The 16694-nt window shown below is 39.8% G+C and overlaps 1 protein-coding gene and 1 long non-coding RNA gene across 10 annotated transcripts in view; both read left to right on the forward strand.

Annotated features, from left to right (window-relative positions):
- NEK11 (NIMA related kinase 11) overlaps nucleotides 1–16694 on the forward strand; it is a 248985-nt gene that overhangs the window by 12009 nt on the left and 220282 nt on the right. The gene's annotated exons all lie outside the window — the stretch shown is intronic.
- On the forward strand, nucleotides 43–6720 carry LOC138918079 (uncharacterized). The gene is made up of 2 exons (XR_011427030.1): nucleotides 43–181; nucleotides 6680–6720. It is a non-coding gene; the product is annotated as an uncharacterized lncRNA (long non-coding RNA).

Here is a 16694-nt window from a genome sequence, read left to right on the forward strand (position 1 = left end):
AGAGGTTTTCCTCCAACAGCTCTCAGTGGGTCAAGCCCCGGGCTGTTCCTGGCACAGAGCAGGCCGTTCCCTGGACCGTCACTTCCTCCAACAGGATCGCTGAGGAGGCGTCTTTTCTCAGTCCTTTCCCTTCTGAACTGATCTGGTTCCATTTTTGATACGGGCGCTGACCCGGGAGTAGGTATGGGCAATTTTGGCTAGCATCTACCTTTATAACTATTTTGAACTGAAAATTTGAGTTGTGGTATCATCCACCTTTAACTGATTTGGAATGAGATATGTCTAGAGTTTAAACATCAAAGAAATGAGAAGGTGGAAAACTCAGTTAAAATTAGTTTCTGGCTCACTTTATTACTCTTGAGCTGATTTCCCTGGGAAAACATTTAGTTGCCATGACATCCGTGTCTAAATAAATGGTGAACTTAGAGTGATGTACGTGACTTAAGAGTCAACAAAGGAGAAAAACAACAACCCTTACGTTACTATTAGTTTCTTGGTCAGTTATTCCTAAACTTCGTTTTTGAAACTAGTGGTTTGTAAGTCTATATTTATATGGAAAATAGACATCGTTGACATCAAAGAGTTCTAAAAGTTGCTTGTGTACTACACTAATTGTGCATTGTATAAATAATTTCATGTATTATGAAAAATAAGCAGTTAATGTTATGTGACTTTCATTGCTTTAAAATACTATGAAATTGAATTTCCATTCCATAGTTTAACAAGACCACAATTCACTTTTTATTTCTCAGCTGCTTTCATAGCACCTATTACCTGGTACTCATAAGTATGAATGAACAATTATGAAACCTTTGACATGCTATAGAACATTCTTATTAGTACAGCAGTGCTGTTATTTAGCAATTATGTGAAAAACCCACCCAAAACTTTAGTTTATGAAAAAAGCAATAGGCAACTTTTGGGGATGATGGGCGTGCTCATTATCATGATTGTGGAGATGGTTTCATGGACATATCCATATGGCAAAATTTGTCAAATTAGACACTTTAAATGTGTGCAGTGTATCATATGTCAATTATACCTTAATAAGTGTGTTTAGAGAATGCAAACCCTGGATCATGATATATGAAAACCTCTAAGATTGTTAAACAGGTTGATTTTGCAGTAGCTAGTGATAATCATTGCAAAATTTGATAGTTTAAACTGAATGTTGCTTTTTAATCTTTGGATTCAAACCAACGAATCTTCTTGTTTTTAGTTCAGAGAAAACTTATGGGCTCTGTTTTTAATGACCTTTATTAAGCAAGTGAGGAAGGAAGGTTAAAGTGTAAGTTGACACTCTTGTCATGTATTCCAGGTTTCCAAATTTCTGAGTGGAAAATTTGGAATATTGAAGCTTTGATTAGAATGTGTTTGGTTGTCAATTTCCTCAACTTCCATATGTGGCAGGCACTCAGGATTTTAATTAAAATTGGATTGATGTTTCCACTTCCCTATTAGTTTGAATTTTGAGAAACCCTTAGAAACCTAGTCAGGGAGCCTACCTGCCTTCCCTGGGGGAGATTTGAGGAAGACTGTGGCCTGATAGCCCTGTGTGCCTCTCTCTGCCTTCTCTCCCTATGTCCTCCATCTCATGGGCCTTGCACAAATGCAGATAGTGTGGGCATCAGGGCAAAATCAGCCAATCCACTTTTAACAGTACTGTATTGAGTTTGCTATTTGTTGACCAGCTGCTTTTAATTCATATGTTCTTTCAAAGATATTTCAGTACAATGGTTATTGAATTCTAATGAGTAGTTTCTATTATTTTTAGAATTGTTTTAGAAATGAAAGTTACAAGAAGGATCAAGGACAGATGTGATTTGTGAGGCAGTTTAACATTTCTTAGAAAGTGAAGCATTTGGATGTTCAATGTGGGTGGGACTTGACACATATCCAAAGTTGAATTTTAAGTATGCTTTATTAACAAAGTTGACTTCTGAGCTCAGAAGGATTAAGTTATATTCAAAAGGTTTTGAAAACTGAGAACAGTAGATAATTTCCTCTAGGTAAAGCTTATTTTGGCATTATTTTGCCAGTCCTACGTAATCATAAAAACTTCTAGGGGGCCGGCCTGGTGTAGTAGTTAAGTTCAGTGCTCTGCTTCAGTGACCCAGGGTTCGCAGGTTTGGATCTTGGGTGCGGACCTAGACACTGCTCATCAAGCCATGCTGTGGCGATGTCCCATATACAAAAAATAGAGGAAGATTGGTACAGATGTTAGCTCAGGGACAATCTTCCTCACCAAAAAATAAATAAATAAATAAATAATTCTATGTGTATGTGTGTATGTCTGTGTATATGTGTATATACACATAAAAACTAAATATGTGTATATATGTATATGTGTGTATATATTCATATACACTCAAGTACATATATATGTTTGTGTGTGTGTATATATACACACATTTTTTTCTTTTTTTCTTGTGGTAACATTGGTTTATGACATATAAACGTCAGGTGTATATCATTATATTTCGATTTCTGGGTAGATTACATCATGTTCACCACCCAAAGACTGGTTAAAATCAATCACCACACACATGTGCCTAATCACCCCTTTTGCCTTCCTCCCTCCCCACATCCCCTCAGGTAACCACCAGTCCATTCTCTGTCTCTATGAGATTGTTTGTTGTTGTTTTTATCTTCTCCTTATGAGTGAGATCATACCATATTTGACTTTCTTCCTCTGACATTTCACTCAGCATAATACCCTCAAGGTCCATCCATGTTGTCACAAATGGCTGGATTTCATCGTTTCCTATGGCTGAGTGGTATTCCATTCAGCCGTACATGGTACACACGTACATTCTTGATTTCAGTTTTTCAGTTCAGTGCTAATTTCAGCAGCAAAGCTTGTACTCGGCTGATAACAGATATCCTGGTCTGATGGATAAAGAGGTCAGAGCTCAGTATTTCATAACCACACTTGGACAGACACTAGAGTACCCTTTGGGGACTTCTACTTTATAAAAATTCAAAACGCATTAATATGGCCCCTTGTTGAAAAGCCCATGCTGAGAGACACTAACTGCCCGTGCCTCTGCAGCGTGAGGGAGTGGTGGGGTGTCCCCTTGGCAGCTGCCTCTGGCTTGTCTTATACCATTAGCTAGACTCACTCCAGGATTCCTTGGAAACGGTGTGCCTACCTGAATAATTTATTACCCATGATCAATTATTCATAACTCATTATTACAACTGAAATAAAACCTAAAGGTAGAATCATTCTGCTGCTTCTGAATAGCCACCAGATCGTCGGGAGATTGCAGTCGAGTTAAGTCCTCGCGGTCCCCACTGCCTGTTTGTTCCTCTGAAGGGATTCCAAAGAGAACAGGCCTCTGAATCCATGAAAGCAGTGACAAATGGCTCCCCCCTGGCTGTGCTGCGGTGGCTCATCTCTTCACGCTGCTTGTCTTTTCAATTCCGGCCTTATTTACTCCTAGGAATAAAATTTCAGTTTGAGAGAATTTAGGAGATGTTTATGGCACTGTTGGTTTATTAAGCCACTCTTAGGAGGTAAACAAGGAAACAAAACTTCACCTTAGAATATCTTTTCTGGGGTAAAATGCAGGTACCTATAGTACATTTTATTGACATTAGTCTTATTGTGTTTAACTTGTTCCATTAGAGTTATATCTGAGTTGTATTTTATTTATTTATTGGAGCATATCTTTCATAAAAAGAAATGCCATATGTTTTTCATATATCTTGTATAAAAAGCATTTTAATAAAAGTACTGTTAAAGTATAACCAAAAGAAGCCTAATTATTTTGGTTTTTTTGAGGATTGGCACCAGAGCTAACATCTGTTGGCAATCCTTTTTTTTTTTCTTTTTCTTCTCCCCAAAGTCCCCCAGTACGTACTTGTATATTCTAGTTGTAGGTCCTTCTGGTTGTGCTATGTGGGATGCTGCCTCAGCAAGGCCTGATGAGCACTGACAGGTCCGCACCCAGGATCCAAACCAGCAAAACTCTGGGCTGCCTAAGCAGAGCACGTGAACTTAACCACTTGGCCATGGGCCACCCCTAATTATTTGTTTTTATTCAGGAAATACAATAGGAAATTGTTTGACTTAAGCCACACTGATTAATTTTTTTTTTAAATAATCACCAAGCTTTTAAAAATGTATTGAAAATAGTTAGTTTGAAAGTCCAGTTCCTTTGGAGCAGAGGTTTGCCTTTGGGCTTGGCCTGCCTTTGGACACTCTGGCAGCGAAGACTGGGCAGAAGTCAGTGACGCTTCACCTTCTGCATTGCTATTTCAGTGTTGTGGTGCTTTCTGTGTGGTCACTTCCAAAATAAGTTAGTACTGATTTTGAGCATAAGAGTTCTAAGACACTGGGATTAACCTTGCCACATTTTTAAAAGACAAAGAGGGGCCGGCTCCGTGGCCGAGTGGTTAAGTTCGTGCTCTCCGCTGTGGCGGCCCAGGGTTCGGATCCTGGGCGCGGACCACCGCTCGTCAGGACACGTTAAGGCGGCATCCCACATCCCACAACTAGAAGGACCTGCAACTAAGATATACAACTATGTACTGGGGGGGGTTTGGGAAATAAAGCAGAAAAAAAAAAAAGATTGGCAACAGTTGTTAGCCTAGGTGCCAATTTAAAAAAAAAATAAAAAATAAAAGGCAAAGAATTTATATGGTCTGAAGAGAAACCAGAGTATAACCTTGCTTTGGGTTTTGAAAACTCCAGCTATAAATAAAAATCCCAAACTGTTTTAGCAAGCATTTTTTGGTAGAGTTTCCAGATTTTTTTGTGTTGATGTTGCTTCTCCAAGTGGAATTAAGACTCATGTTTAAGCAAGTTTTAAATGGCACAGATCCATACCTTTCACATTGGACCACACATATGATGTCCCAGGTAACCCACCAAGCAGGAGTTATGGGTAATTTTTTTTTTTTTAATTTGAGGACAAATGTGAATATGTCATGGAGTAGAGTGAAGAATTTGCATGATTTTTAAATTTTTAATATAATGTTAATAGGTTACACATTGATATGGCTCAAAAAATATAAGAAGGTATATTGTTAGCAGTCTCCTCTTGGGGGCTGGCCTGTGGCCGATTGGTTAAGTTCGTGCACTCTGCTTCGGCAGCCCCAGGGTTTTGGCGGTTGGGATCCTGGGAGCCGCTCACCAGGCCATGCTGAGGCAGCACCCCACATAGCACAACCAGAGGCACTCACAACTAGAATATACAACTATGTACTGGGGACTTTGGGAAGAAAAAAAAAAGATTGGCAACAGTTGTTAGCCCAGGTGCCAATCTTTAAAAAAAAAGTCTCCTCTCATCCTGGTCCCCCTTTTTCTGAGTTCCAATCCTCTTCCCCGAAAGGTAACCACTATTAAGAATTTCCTGTGGATCCTTCCAGAGTTGCTTTATGCATCTATGAGCAACTCTGGAATATAGATTCTTAATTTTGCCCTCTTCTGATAAAAACTAGCGTATTACACATTTCTGTTTCATACTTTTTTCTTATGCCAAAATAATTTGGAGATCTTTCCATGTTAGTATATAGAGAATGTCCACATATTTTTTTTTAACAGCTGTATAGTATATTCCATTGTATGGCTGTAGTGTAATTTGTCCACTTTCCTGTTGATGGACATTTGGGTTATTTTTAATCTTTTGTTATTAAAAACACTGCCATAGTGAAAAACCCTGAACATATGTCATTTCACAAACATGTCACTATTTCTTGCATGAAGTTTTAAAATAAAAAGATTTCAGAGACGTGTCCTGCTTTTGGCAGTCCCATTCCAGGGGTATGAGTTTATCCTTCTTTGCTGTTCAGAGTATTTTGCTGGAAAAGTTTGAGCTGCACTGCTGGAAACTTGTTACTGAGGCCTTGTGGTGGGGTGATTTTTCACCTTCTCAAATAACTGCTATGAAGTGATAGTGACAATGATGTTACTTTGCTATCCTGTATTTCCTGGAATTGATTTAAGAAAACATATGTAAATCTGGCAGCAAATTATTTATAAGAAAAAATCATGTGGTACAATTGTCTAGTTTGTTTGCAGGCATTTGATGCAATGAAACATTTACAGCTGTGAGTTTTTGGAACAGGCTCAGTGCCCTCTGACCTTAAGCCCTAGAGCACCAAATGCTGGTGTCTTTGAAAATGTTAATAGGTGTTTGGTGTAAAAAGGAGTTGGATGATTAAACAAGTTTGGGAAACACTCGGTTCCACAAAGTTAAACCAGTGTTTTTTCTCGGGGACTCTTCAGAGCCTTAAATCTAGGATAAATTGTGACTCTTCAAGAGCTTTTCCCAAAGTTGTTCAACCACTGAACTCCCTTATTTTTTGAGGCCACACTCACTAGCGCTAGTGTACTACGGAGGCCAACTTGGAAAATACTACCCGTGTTGACCATGGACACCATCTTGAAATTAGCAGTCATAAGCATATGTGGTATTTAAATTTACCAAAGATTCAGTAAGGGGAATAAGAATGAAAGTCACTATTTTAAAACTGACGATTATGAACAGCAGATGGTGGTAAAGTAACATGCAGACCAATTATTAAGACAACATATTTCCAATGGCAGTATTAATGCAGGGTCCATCATATTGTCTTCATTTAATTACAGTTTACCAATATTTTATTTTCACTGGTTAAATGAATAAAATGCTAAAAATAGGTCATTAATATACTTTTAATTTCTTTGTAGGAAAAGCACAAGTCGTCTGAGAAATAAATTTGGAAAAATCTTTTTATTTTCACAGACCATTTTAACTGGCATGAAATGGGTTTGGTTTTTCTTGCTGTCTGCTTATTAGATGGACATTTCCTAGTTATGTGTACACAAAGAAGTATGTGTGCTCCATCTTGAAAGAAAAAGCCAAAACTTTCACCAAACTTAACTCTCCACTGTCCATGAAAATGGCAAAGAGCAGCAGAAGAGGAACATTCAACCAGCCTCTGGTTGGTGGCTGTCAAAAGATGAAGCAGCTACAGCCATTGCCCTCCAGGAACTGACATTTGGGTTGAAAATAGGCTGTGAACACAAATAACTCTATTAGAAGAGCCAATGGGGTGAGAGAGATCAGGATCCCTTAGAGGTTGAGAGACATCTAGGCCACTTCCATTCTTTCAAGGTCTATTAAATATAAGACTGTATAAAACAGAGCAATGAAAAAATGGCGTTTGTTTTAAATTTAATTTAACAGCAAAAAAATTTAACATACAAAAATGCAATACAATGTGAGTATACTACTCACAAGATTATTATAAGTTTTAATTCCTAGCGTATTACAGTTGGGGTGGCCCAGAAATGGGAAATACATTTGAAGTTGTGTGGGGAACTCTTTCAGAGCTGTCAGTGTGTCTGTGATGGAGGGTAGAGTCTGGCTTGGAGCTCTTGTCAAGAGTCAACATTTGAAGCCTTCATGAATCTGCAGTCCTGAGCAGAAGGCCATTTTGGCCACTTTGATGATAAGCCTGATGCAGAAGAGAAACCTAGAGGAGCTGCAGGGAAAGGAGGCTCTTCCAGTGAAGGACACCTGGACGTGCTTGATGGACGTGGAATTGCGAACATGGCCTGAGGGGGTATTAGAACTTATAGTGATGGGTGTCCCCTAATATGTGAAATCACAGTTTGAAACGACCCTTCAGAGGAGCAGTTGGGCAGCTTGTCCACTCTTCCTCCTTGCTTCAAGGCTGAACTTGCTTTACCTTTCTGTGCAGATGTAGCAGAAAGACCAGCCTCAGGCAGGGCTGGTATTTTAATAAACTGGCCAGACCATATCACCCCTGGGGACAAGAGAGCCAGGATGTCTTGCTGTTCCTTGAGTGGGGAGGGGGGTATCACTCTTTTGATTGAAGATCTATCTTACCAGGTCCTGCAGAAAAAAATAAAGAGATCCAGTTTATATTGGCCAAGTGCTTAATGCAACAGAGTCAGTAACAATTGGGAAGTAGTATTTACCGTAGGTAACCTACAGTGTGAATATCTTCATTCAGTCTTTGGTCAATGGATTGATTACCAACAGTGTCAGGCACTGTTCTAGGCAAAGGATACAGCAGTGAACACAACACTCTCTGTTCTCAGGGAGGGGACATTCCAGTAGAGCTGTGGAGAGAGAGAGAGAGACAATAAAATTACATAATATACTACAATGTGATTAAGTGCTGTGGAAAGAATAAAACAGGAAAAGAGGTTAAGGAGTGCTGGGTGTGTGTCTACCTGATAAATGCTAGTCAATAGTTCATATTTTGTTTGGTATTAAGGTGATAGTATATAGTGACTGAGAAAAACACTCAAGATAACAAGATCGTTGGAAGGCAATAGCATAGAGATACCAAGTATACTGTATGTTATTCAGTTTCTTTTTCCTGAGAGTTGGAGCCATTTTGCAGGGGAACAAGATGACTGTGGGTGGGGAGAAATGGTGTTTGAGTTTTCCTCTGAAGGACGTTAACTTAATCTCACTGCCTTGAGGTCAGTGGAGACTTTTATAGAATCTCTGGCTGGTTCTCTCTGTCTCTGCCTCGTTGTGTGTCTTTCTGTGCTCTGCTGCAGAGATTTCACACTGGGATGAATGGGTGCCTCGGTATTGGGAGGGGGAGATCTCGAAGGGGATAGCTGCAGCTACCTCTGCTCTTGCAGACAGGGTTGCCTGGGGTGTGTTAGGAGTTACGTATTTTCAGAGGGACTTTCCGTTTCCAGGCTTCAGCTTCCTTCAGTGCCTGAAAGGTTTTGATCCTCCAGCAATGGCCAGCACACTCGGTGTGTTTTTCCCTGATCAGGGTCATGATGTGGGGGCCCTCAGGAAAGTCCTCTACTTGGGGCCGGAAAGCCGCCAGACACCTTCATTAATGGCTTCTCTTGGGGTCTAATGTGCAGTGACTACTGTTTATGGTTCTTAAGTGTTACCCAAGATGTGGGTGCCTTCCTCCCAGAAGATGGGCTGCATGTTGCAGTAAGGGAAAATATGCAATGTTTGAAATTCCTTAGGAGTGAAGTCCCTCCTGGTCAGAAGTCATGCCAGTGTGCTATCTATGGTTCTAGTAGAGAACAGAGAGAAGCTTGCCTCTGTGCGTCAGATGCAGAGCTGTATCATCAAGGGCCCCTAGTTTCTGCCTTGAGAAAAGATAACAAAGGGGGTCACAGCAGATGCCCTCCGCAGGGGCAGGCACCCACTCCCTTTCTTGGCCCTCAATTTCAGGGAAAGCAAAATCAGCTCTGGATCAGGCTTGTTTAGACATTGAAGAATCCTCTCTTCAGGCTGAAGGCTGAAAGCTGTTGATGTAATAACTGGATTTTGCTTATTACTGTATTTTATATTAAAAAAAAACCAGTGTCTTATCTCCACCTCTTGATGTCTCAGAGCCTCCATCACAGTTCCCTTAACTAACTGATACTACAGTGTGGACAAGAGAGGGAAATCACCCCTAACCTTAGATCCTAAGACGGTCATACCTGTTAGCTCCCTGATCCTCACAAATATGTCTGTCTGGGTGAGAGGAGTTATGCCTGGTTACAGCTGAGGTAAATGAGGTGAGGTGACTGGCTCAAATCCAAGGTGTGCTAGAGAACTGAGAATGAATGTAAGATTTCCTGTATCTTAATGGAGGATTTAGCCTTTAATTTTTGAGAGCAAACTCTGTAATTAAGGATGAAGCATTTGATTTTCTTTTGTCTTAACTTTCTATGAATATAAAATTGATCAAAGGTGATCCTTAAAAGCCCAGAAATGTGTCTCTTTATATTGTTTCCAATTAATAATAGTATAACTTTTTATTCTGACAATATTTCACCAGCATCATTTTGCTTGATTTTTCAGTAGTTCTATGAAGATGCTTCAAAGAAAGAGGTTTTTTGTAAAACTACAAGGTGTTATTGATCTCTAGTTCAGAAGAGCCCTTAATTAACACTGCAAATGCTTTTTCAGGTTATTTTAAAGAGGAGCATTATTTTTCTTGGCCCCTGTGAAAATATATTTCAGCTCATTGAGACTACCATGAATTGCTTCAATTTTATTTCAAGGTATTTTTTCTGGAGCTGTAGATTCAAATACAAGAGGAAACTTTATTATATACATTAAGTTTTGTTTTGTCTATGCATTCTTCAAGACTTGGGACAAAACTCTTATGATTTAATAATTATATTTCCCTGACATAAGTTAGAATTTTAGAAGTATAATCCATAAGAAATAAAACCTGATTTTGAAATGTAATAAAAATCCCATCAGAGAGTCTCGTCATTCACTGAAGCTCCGCCAATATGCAGTAAATTCTTCCATGTAGTCCTTTCAGGAACTGAACCAAATTAAGGTCCATCCACACGGTGTGAAGTCTATGTGTTTAATAGCACTCGTATCAAAGTGTGCACGCAGTTGAGTTTGATGGGCCTTTTCTACTGATCCTAGAAAGTTAATTTTGAAATGGCCCCACTGGTGGTAGCATTGCTCTGAGCACTAATTTGCATTGACAGATAAAGATGTTTCAGTTCCTGTAAATGTTCCTATGGCCTCCTGACTTCCTCATCTGTAACCATGGTCTTGTAACCTTTCCATGTTAAGAGCATCCATGGCAGTGACAGACACATAGAGGATTGACAGATTTGAGCTCTGCCTCACTTTTTCAAATGTGTAAAAGCAAAATGATCCAGTGACCAAGAATGAGGTTGGTTTGTTTGGCAAAAGTCAATTATAAATAGCTTTTATGCTTGAAAAACACAGGCAGGAGTGGCTACATAATTTTTGGGGCCAAGTACAAAATGAAAATGCAGCGTCCCTGTTAAAAAACTATTAAGTATCTCAAGGCAGTGACAGCAGAGCATTAAACCAAGTGTGGGGTCCTTCTAATGATTGGGCCCTGTGTGACTGCAGGGGTACCATGCCTGTGAAGCCAGCCCTGAACACAGGATAGCATGGAGATTGCTGTGGTGGTGGGCAGATAAGTCTCCCCACAAATGACAGACTCATGGCATAGTTCAGTAACAATCAAAATAGTTGAAATATTTTGGTTCCGAAGGTCTAAAAATAATTAGTGAGGGTGAAGTCATCTTGTTTGAACAGATCTTTATAACTCATATGAGATCTTAGTCATAAAGGTCTCGGAGGCCATATTTAATGAGAGAAAATATGGTTGGCTTGTCATTGTTAACTGGCTTTCATTGCTTTTCTCGTTGAGGCAATTTATCTAGCCTTCTGATGATTAAGTGAGTCGAAGTTTCTCTGATAAAGTGTTCTCTGGGGTGAAGGATGATAGAGAAGTATGGGTGTCATTGCACAGTTCTCCATTTACTTTCCTCATTTTCCCTGTTTCCTAGGAGCAAATGACCCAAAAGCCTACATCTCTAGCTTTGATCTTTGACCATTATGCAGTCTCGTATTTCCGGGGTCTAAAGGGAATCTCCATTTTAATATCTAGGCAATGTCTGAAATTTAATAGAGCAAATGGAAAGCATCGTTTTTTCTGGTAGTTACCACTCCTGATTCTGAAGATTGTTAAATAGTGTCACATGTGACTGCCTTCTCTGCCCACCACATAACCAGTCACCTGCCAATTCTTCCTCAAGAATCTCCCAAATTTACCCTTATTCTCCAGTGTCACTTTACTTTTGGCCTTTTTAATTTTACGTCTATAGTAGCTTCCTGTCTGTTGGGCTACCGTACTCTTTCCTCAAACTCAAGGATAACCATTTTTCAAAATACTACTTTTATAATGTCACCATCTTGCTAAGATATTACAGCTCTTGAATCCCTTCTATCAGACAAAATTTAAATTGTCTCACGTTCAAGGCATTCTATCAAGTGCACCCTTTCTCTCTGTCTGAACTGTATGAATCATTATTCCCCTACATGACCAGTCTACCTTCTCTCCCCATGCTACTGGGAGAGACAGGGTGCAAAGGCATTTTAGCCTTGAACCTGGAAGTTTCTCTGGTTCAGATTGCAAGGTTGCAAAATGTCCTTTTTGGTGACCAGAGAGCTCCAGGGCTGATGGTGAGCTGCCAGGTACCATCTATTCCTTGTTTATGTGGTGATGTACAAATTGCCCCACAACTTTGCGGACACACTGCTATGCACATATTCTGTCACCTTAAACTGTGCTCCTTGCTTATGGAGAACTTTGTAATTGTTGCCTAACAACAATATTTGTATATCTCAGCTCTTCACCTAAAATCTAATCTCCTAAAGGACATAAATTGGGCCTTGGAGGTTTTTTTTTTTTTTTTTTACATGTCCCCCTGGTGCCCAGTGTTCTCAGTGCCCACTGAACTCATTCATCCTCAACTCAATTATCCGTTAATTGAACATTGTACACTCTATAGTCTGATGCCCTGGACTTGGAATTAGGTGCTGATGACATCAAGAGTCAGAGGCCCAGGACGGCCGCTCTGGTGGTGGCACTGGCAGCAAGATGGAGTTCCTGGGGCATCAGTGCCGCGGCACCCAGTGCCAATGATGTTGGCAGGGAGGCTGTCCCCACTCTGGTCCTCCAGAAACTCCTGGTGAATCTGTGACCCACCTACTAAATCTGTAATAAATTCCTTTTGGGCTTCAATCAGCCAAGTCATATTTTGATGCTTGGAATCAAGAAACCTGATAGACAACAGAAAGGAGAATACACATTTATTAGCAGTCTTTAAAGTAAGACAGCTTGTGTGGATTTGGTGAAATCTTGTCTTTCCCTTTTTCAGAGAAAAGCAAGAGGCAGGAAAAACATGCAGAGGTAGGAAAAACAAATATGTTCTCTTTTAGTAGAGACTTAGTCCATTTTAGATATACTCAATACCAGGATGGTGTTTGATCTAAAGGCAGAATATTTTAAAATTAATGGAATCTACCAGGTACAGAGATAGCATACTTTTCTTACAAGGACCACATGCTGTCCCATATCTCACCCAATGTGAGACTGTCTTCTATGACTTTCCTGGCAAATAGGCCAGCCAAACTCAATTGATATCACTTAATGAAGTAATGTCCTCCTGCCTGTGATTCTTGTCCAGCAGTCCCACTTCTGCAGTCTAGAACAGCATAGGTAACATGATTAACTCTGAATATGTCACAGCTCTGCAGATGTTTAAAGAAACTTTAGTTCAGTTAAGGCAGTACTCAAATTCAGTGTGAGGCAGAACTCCCTGCCTCCCCAGACCTTGTTTACTTGTAGATTCCTAGGCTTGTGCATGGAAAGTTTGATCCAGTAGGTTTCAGCTGGGATCTAGGAGTCTGGGTGATTCTACTACAAATGGTTTATGACTTCTATATATCGAGTCTCCACTGTATGCCCAGTTCGGGATCAGGGGCTGGGAATATAAAAACAAATAGGAATATACATTTCTCCAAAGAAGAAATTCAAATGGCCAATGAGTACATGAAAAAATACTCAACATCATTAGCCATCAGGGATATGCAAATCAAAACCATAATGAGAGATCATATCTAGTAGGATGGTTAGAATCAAAGAGATAGATAATAAGTGTTAGTAAGGAAGTGGAGAAATTGGAACCTTAATATACTGCTGCTGGGAATGTGAAATGATGCAGCCACTTTTGCAAAACAATCTGCTTGTTTCTCAAAATGTTAAACATAGGGTTCCCATATGACCCAGCAATTCTACTCTTAGGTATATGCTCAAAAGAAAGCATGTCCACACAAAAACTTGTGCACAAATGTTTATAGCAGCATCATTCATATTAGCCAAAAAGTGGAAACAACCCAAATGTCCATCAACTGACAAATGGATAACAAAATGTGGTATATCTGTACAATGGAATATTATTCAGCCATAAGAAGGAATGAGAAACTGATACAATGTGAGTGACCCTTGAAACATTATGCTAAGTGAAAGAGATTGTATGATTTCATTTATGTGAAATATCCAGAATAGGCAAATCCATAGAGACAGAAATCATAGTATGAGTGGTTGTCAGGAACAGCGGGACCTGGGGATGGGGAGTCACTGCTAATGGGTCAGAGGTTTCTTTGAGGATTGTCTTAGTTTTCTAGGGCTCCTATAACAAAATACCGCAAACTGGGTCGCTTAAACAACAGAAATGTATTCTGTCACAGTTCTGGAGGCTGGAAGTCCAAGATCAAGGTGCCAGCAGGGTTGATTTCTCCTCTGAGGCCTCTTACCTTGGCGTGTAGATGGCTGCCTTCTTGCTCTGTCTTCACATGGCTTTTCTGCTGTGTGTGTGTGTGCCCCTAGTGTGTCTCTCTTTTTATAAAGATACCGGTCATATTGGATTAAGGCCTCACCCTAATGGCCTCATTTTAACTTTATCACCTCTTTAAAGACCTTATCTCCAAATAACCAGTGATATTCTGAGGTATTGGGAGTTGAGACTTCAAGATATGATTTTGGGGTAGGAGGACGACACAGTTCAGTCCATAATGGGGATCGTGAAAATGTTCTAAAATTAGACAGTGGTGATGGTTACAAACCTCTGGAAGTATACTAAAAACCAGTGACTTGTATACTTTAAAAGTGCGAATTTTATTGTATATGAATTATATCTCAATAAGAGAAAGAAGAAGAAAAAACAAAATCAAAATTTTACATGACCTTGCTTTCAAAGAGCTTACAGACCAACAAGAATGTAAATGGGCACTTTCAAGCCCTTGCAGAGTGTGCTAGATAGATGGGCACTTATCCCATTTTTACAGAGTGGAGAAGACACTGGAAGAGAGAGCATAGGAGCCAAGTCTTGCAGGATGAATATGAATCTGGCAGAGAAAGGGTAGGGAGAGGGTATCCCAGGCCGGGGAAATCACATGAGTGTAGGCATGAAACCCTGGCATGTACAAGATCTGTATGATGTAGTTATCATGTCCCTTCTTAGTCTAATCTTCTCTCAATATTGTCAGTGTTGTAACTACTGGATAGAGGTTACATTGATAATGAAGTGGAAAGAGCCTTGGCCGTAAGTCAGACTCTTTTGCATTGATAGCTCATTCTCTCCACTTATTTTGGACAATTGACTGAATTATCAGTCTTAGTTTTCTCATCTGTAAGATGGGGAAAATAATAACTACTCTACATGATTATAAGTAATAAATGAATGACACGGGAAATATACCCAGCACATTTTCATAAGTTATTGCTCAAAATATATTAGCTCTGACTGTCTCGTTTCTCTTTTCCTTGGGTCATGTGATTGTAAGACCCCTGGACATCTTAATCATCATTCCTTGGGCTAATTTTGGTGGTAACATTCCCCTTGAAATGAGGTTCCCAGGCCTGAACACAAGGGGCCTGATAGAACCTTTCATACGTTTTAAGATTGGCATGGAATCTCAGGAGCTGTTTTAGAGGTCACATCATATTGTGGTCTCATATTGAATTTTGAGGGGCAACTAGCTATTCTCTTCCCCACTAAACTACTGTCAGAGTTTTTATAGATAAGTCATTCTACTCTTAAGCCAGATTTCACTTGTCTTAGATTTGAGGATTTGATTTTTCCACCTGTAACTATAGAACTTCAGGTTTAGCCTTGCAAAATTTAACCTGGATGGTTTCCAGCTCACATTTCAGCTTCTTAAATCATTTTGAAAAATTGACTCTGCCTGTGTCTATTGATTATGCTGCCTGCCTTTGCATCTTCTACAAACTTGGTAAACATTTCTTTTTGGATATTCTTCCAAGTCATTAATAAAATGTTGGTGAAGATGTTGTTAGGGATGGATCCTAATAGCATTACAAGAAGTAGCACTTGAAACGTGACCTGAGACTCCAGACTCCAGCACGTTTGGTCTGCTCATTCAACCAGCTATGAATCCACATGAAGATTGCATCTCTCCCATATTAAAAGGATATCACAAGACTCTTCTTGTTGACATCTGTTAACATGACTTCATCAGATGGGCTGAAATCATGATATCCCAGAACTAAGTGCTTCCCTCTGATCTACCAATCAAATACCTTCTCACAAAAAGAAATTAGGTTAATTTAGTATGGCTTATTCTCCATAAGCCCATGTGAGCCTCTGCTGGCCCCTGCTTCATGTTCTTAGCTCACAAGCCATCTGTTTAATCATCAGTTTTCATCTTTGCCAGAGATTTGTGTCAGTCTTATTGCTCTACAATTTCTGAAACATACTTTTCATGAAATTTGGAACATGTGCTTTCTGGCAGGGCGTGGGGGTGGGGAGAGGGAGGAAGGCGCCTCTCCTTTTTTTCCTGATTGTTCAGATTATCTACCTTGGTGCAGAGAATGTATCTTCAAGTTGTGTTCTCAGTGTGTTGTCATTTGGGACTGACTTTTACACTCAGAAGTCAGGATCCCACAGTGGTGAGGTGCCTAGGATTCAGAAGTGGGGGGTCTCAGATTCCTTATTACTAGGTGTGGTTTGCCACTTAATTGACAATGTGCCTTTAAGTGTGGGTCTTAACCTGTCTGTATCTTAATTTCTTCATCTCAGAAGTGAGGGTTATACTAGTTTCTTATCATGATACCAAATAACTCCTCCTTATATGGCACTTGCTATTGTCATAATTAATACCAATATCACTGTTTTAGTGGTTCAACATTTTCTTATGATTATCTCATATCTTGTCCTTTGATTCTCTTTTCGGGATACTCATTTCGTCCTTTTAAGGTGCATGTTGCTTTCTTATAGCTTGTAATTATTTGTCTCTGCCCTCCCACTGGATTGCAAACCCCTTGAAGGCCTCAGACAACTAGAGTGTCTTGCACAGTTCAGGTGCCCCATACACATGTACTGAACTTAGGAA

This window comes from Equus caballus, chromosome 16, assembly GCF_041296265.1.
Source record: "Equus caballus isolate H_3958 breed thoroughbred chromosome 16, TB-T2T, whole genome shotgun sequence".
NCBI classification, from domain to species: Eukaryota; Metazoa; Chordata; class Mammalia; order Perissodactyla; family Equidae; genus Equus; species Equus caballus.